Consider the following 5,461-nt stretch of genomic DNA (forward strand, 5'->3'; position numbering starts at 1 on the left):
AACATTTTTGTTTTCCCGAGAACAGTTTCTCCTTGCCCCCTTAAGGCCCTTTCCCATTTTTCCCCCAAACTCATACAGCGCATGTTTTTTTACGGTTCCTTGAGTAAGGTTTGTCAAATCTTCAAACCATAATATAGCATAACGCCTCAATTTCCCTTTTTTTTTTATGATGACAAACATATACTTAATATTTTCCCTGAGAACCAGATCCCACTTGTTCCCTCTGCGGATCAGACCTTTACTTGCCCAACTTACAGACTTCTTCCCCTTTTCACCTTTCCTTTTTTCTACATGTCTCTTCCACATATATCAATTTGTTCCTTGAGACTGTGAGATGTACGAAGAGAACACATTGAAGACCGGGTCCCTCTCTGGTTCTTCATAGTTTAACAATCATCAAAACATGGAGTGTGTCACAATCATTTTTCTCCTTTTTGATGATGACAAACTCATAGATGATGTTCCCCCTGAGAGCCAGATCCCATTTGTTAGTAGCAGCAACCAACTATCAATCTCCCTCTGAATACAGATCTATCTCATAACAACATGTTGGTAGCAATAACCAACTATCAATCTTATTCGGATGTGTCTCATAACAGCATGTTGGTCACAACAACCAACTATCAATCCCCCACCCGCAATGCTTCTCTCTTTTGGGATCATCGAAGACCGGGTCTCTCTCTGGTTCTTCCAAGTTTGACAATCATCAAAATATATCAATCATTGTCCCCCTTTTTGATGATGAGAAACTTGGAGATGCTATTTGCACATTCTTCCACTCTCTTCCCTTTTCCCCCTTCATTGTCTTCCCCCTTTTGGCATCGTCCCCAAAGAGAGAAAGCATACCCATCATTAAGGGAACTTGTGGAAGGTCGACTAGGCAGCACGCCCCGACTCCGAGCGATTTCTTTCAAGGCGCTCCACTTAGTTCCTTGGTGAAGATGTTTGCTACAGTCCTCTTGTCTTTGAATGCCTTTTCGACAAATAGAGTGATAGAGGACCGGTTTCATCGTATTCGGTCAGTCGTTGACATTTACGAGGCTGACATCACTTAACATCCGTACGGGGGTACTTCATACAACATCAGTTGTTCAGCTTCGAGTGGGGTAATGGAGGGACTAAGTTCCTCTGTGCCTTTTGGCAATTCTGCTGCATAGGGACCGGGTTCCTGTGCGCTTTTTGGAGATTTTGCTACATCTTCGTCATTTCTCTGCTTGACTTGAATCTTGGTAGGCCTTGAGTAAGATGAAATTATCCACTCTTTCAGTTTTATGCTTTAAGCAGATCTATGAAAAAAAATATTATTTTTCTTGCCTCCTCTCCTCCGACCTTCTTCCTTTTCGGGGACCGGGTCGCTCACTCTGCGGGTTTTTTCTTAATCTTTAGATACAGCAGGCAACCTCTACTTTGACTCTTCATAGGAACATAAGGGCCATCACAAATGATGTCCCACAGCTTTAGATCCTCAGCCATTATAGAGTTATGCATTTTTTCCTTCCACCATCCATAATATTCTTCTATTGGATCTTGGTGGTCTTGTGATGATTCTCTTTTCTCTCAGTTTGATGAACTAGCCATGATGAAAATCCTTTTTAGGTGTTAACCTTTTAGAAAGAACCTGCTCTGATACCAATTGTTAGAGGCTATACGTCCACCAAACAAAGTATATAGAGAGACCTAGTTGCTACCAGTTCTCTCAGACAGTGCAGTAAGAGAATAACACATGATTTTTTACGTGGAAAACTCCTTGCTCAAGGGATTAAATACCACGACCTACTCAGTAGGAGTTCAACTCCACTAGCGAGCAACCGGTTATAGGTTGTAATGAGAATCGACTCATAACCACAGCCACATAATAGTCCACGACCCGCCTAGTGGGCCGTGACGGGCACCGGTGACTGGAGCACCACGTATCATACTACTATCATCTTAACACATTACTGTCACACGTACAAAACTCCATAAGGCATATACGCGCGCATATATACGAGCCCTCGTGGCCAAAAGAATAATATACGGAGATGTACAACGAGGGTCACATCACGTACGCTACCCGCGTATAAGTATCTATGAGCCTCGCGAAGTAAGTCAAAGACGGGAAGGACCCGCGGGTGTCTAAGTATGTACACAAAGAACATATCAAAAAGCTACACCTCCGGTATGGAAGTGCTCCGTCTGGTGATGCGGCTCTAGGAAGGCTGGATTGTCTCCGTGTCTACACAGTGGGCATGAGCCGGCATCAAAAAAAAAATGTCGGTACGAACAATGTCTTGAGTATGTAAGGCATCATCATAAATAACAAGGGAACAAGAAGATAAAATAAAGATAGGGGATAACCGATGGCTTGCTTACTGTAAAGGCGAGTCATGCGTGCATAATCGTAAAATATCATATCATGTATTCTTGCGGAACGTGCGGCCCAGTCCGTATATCATCGTTATATCAATATATTGCCGTGGAACGTACGGCCCGATCCATCGCCTATGTAGCCCGCGTACTGGGCATCCCGTCCGGGATGATATTATAATATACCGGTCGATCGGGGTGGCTATCGTCTATAGCGCCTCACCTTTCCCCACATATACGTATACATATCATATATACATATAATATACGTAGCATGCATGAGAGCCCAAATAAAAGTGCGCTCTATCGGAGTGACGTAAGGTCGTGAACCTCCGATTATATTATGGCGTCATCATTATCGCCATGTCCACCTTGAAGGAACTAATATCATGAGGTGAGACAACAACGAAGAATGGCATCAATCAAATCATAAGCATAGAAACATCGACATCATGAAGTCATCATTGTCATCTTTATCGTATAGAACGTATCTCGTAAGAAGCTCTCAAGGTTCTTCAAACTTCATCTTTAAGGGATGTAAGAAGGTCATGAAAGCATAGGGAAGAAATTGCGAAACAAGAGTTATGCCTTTGACGGAAAGGGAATAGCCTTACATACCTTTATTTCTCCTTAATGATGTCGACTAAGAGCTCTCCTTCCCGACACAATTCTACGGTACGAAAGGGGTTCGTACGAAGGTTAGATTGTTGAAGGTATACTTAAGCCTAAACTAAAGCGGATAAGGCTAACGAAAATCGGGCAGCATTTCATTTGTTTCAACCACTTTCCCTCAACTAATAAAACAGCTCCCAAACAATACAACGACACCCATAATATCATAATACGTAAATTTCCTCAAGTTAAACATCATTCAACTTCCAAATTCATTCCCGGGATCCTCCATGACCATAACTATAATACAACTTCATGTCTATCGTTCACATAATACTTCCTCGACATCATTAGCACCTTTCATACTAGGATTATACTTATACTACCCATGAACCATAACTCAAACTGCTTTTCAACCAGCCATGCATTATTTGCATACTTAAGCTCATGTTCCATTCTTGTTTCCTAGTACGGAGTTCTTCTACTCAACACCCTTACTAACATGAAATAATTGTAAAACTCACCTTGATTTTGTAGAGATGATCTTTGGATGAGAATACTCACTTGAGAAGAACTCCACCTCGCCACCAAAAAGATTGTCAACCTATCACCCCGGAAGCATTCACGCCCTTGATTCTACCAACTTTTGATGTTTAATCCTTGATTTCTCTCTTGAATATGTGTTAGTGTGATATGGAGAGGTTTCTAGAGGTTTTAGGAAGGTTGGAGAAGTGAGAAGTGAGAAAAATAAGAGGAAACCGTGTATATATAAAAATAGAGTTCGGACGGGCGAAACTACGGTTCGCTATACGGACCGTACAATTTATAAAATCCATTATATTATTTGTATGTTTCCTCCCGAAGGTCACCCTTCAACGGAAGGGTTCTACGGTCAGGTATACGGGCCGTATAAAATATACGGTCCGTATATATGACCGTATAATCTCCAATTTTCTCGAATTCAATCTCGTCGCTTCGTTTGGTCTCGAATCCTTACGGAACCTTCTTGGTACTTATATAACACTTCCCTAATGATCTAACGTAAATTATAACTCATCCTCAAGACCTTACTAAATATTCATTAGTTCAACACCCATGGAATCCTTCCCAAACATAACTTATACTCACTGCGCTTTATTTTGTCGAACCTAGTTTCGCAAGTCCTATGACTTAAAAAAATGTATACGTATATACATTAGTACATAATCACCCTCTTTGTAGTTGTAGAGGTCTCGTGTCCGACTTAAATGACGTTAGTCTATTCACGACGCAGCGACATGAAATTGCCGAGGTGTAACATCCTCCCCCCCCTCCCTCATGCCAGAACATTGGTACTCGAATGTTAAATTCTCGAGAATCCTACGAAAATTTTTGTTAGACTTTGTAATTTGGCACCACCATCCTGTCACGGCAGCCCCAATAACATCGCCACACGGGGCTACAACATCAACAATAAGAAATATGGCCACACACGACCCGAAAACGATAAAGTAAATATTTTATACCTGGGAGTGATGTTTCATCACGAGTCTCCTACGAGGGGTGGAAATAAATGCGAATATTTAAACTTCATAGCTTATTACACCTCCCCAGTCATCTCTTCTCTGTTATCATTCCTCCATAAGACTTTGACTGAGGCGCCCCTCTTTGTTTCTCGCTTCCATACTTGGCAATACATCTAGTATGGCAATGACTGTCTTTGTGTGATTTTTGATGAGCACAATATATTGCAGGTATATTTTGGTCGGATCTCAACATTCTGGCTTGTAAATCGATACATGGAAAGATTGGATGGTGAGTTATTAAATGGGTAAGTCCAACTTATAAGCTACTTGGCCCTTTGCGTATGATCTTGTAGGGCCCAATATATCGGGTGACTTGCAGCACCTTTCTTACCAAATCTCATTGTCCCCCTTCATTGGTGATACTTTCAAAAAATACCAGTCATTGACACGAAATTTCAAATTCCTAAGGCGATTGTCCGCATAAGACTTTTGGCTTTGGCTTTATTTTGTCACCAAGATCTCGGATAAGCTTAATCTTCTCAGCAACATTGGATCAGTGCAGGCCTATTAATTGTGTTTCTCCCCCGAGCCATGGAGTAGGCGGCCTACGCTTCCTCCCGTATAGGGCTTCGTAAGGGGCCCCGTCGAATACTGGTATGATAACTATTGTTATGCGCCAAATTCAATAAGTGGCAAATGATCCTCCCAATTACCACCAAAAGTCAATGCTAGGCACACAACATGTCTTCAGGTTTGAATAATGCGTTCGGCTTGTCCATCGGTATGCGGGTCAGAATCTTGAGTCTTAATTTACTTGAGTGCCCAATCAACTTCTTGAAAGGATTTGCAATTAGTATGGGTACTTGCCCTCTTTCATTAATAATAGATATAGGAATGCCATGAAACCGCACTATCTCTTTGAGATACACTCTAGCGTAGTCCTCTACCGAATATGTAGATTTGACCGGTATAAAATGTGCTGATTTCGTGAGCCTGTC

The sequence above is a fragment of the Lycium ferocissimum genome, chromosome 9 (assembly GCF_029784015.1).
Source record: "Lycium ferocissimum isolate CSIRO_LF1 chromosome 9, AGI_CSIRO_Lferr_CH_V1, whole genome shotgun sequence".
NCBI lineage: Eukaryota > Viridiplantae > Streptophyta > Magnoliopsida > Solanales > Solanaceae > Lycium > Lycium ferocissimum.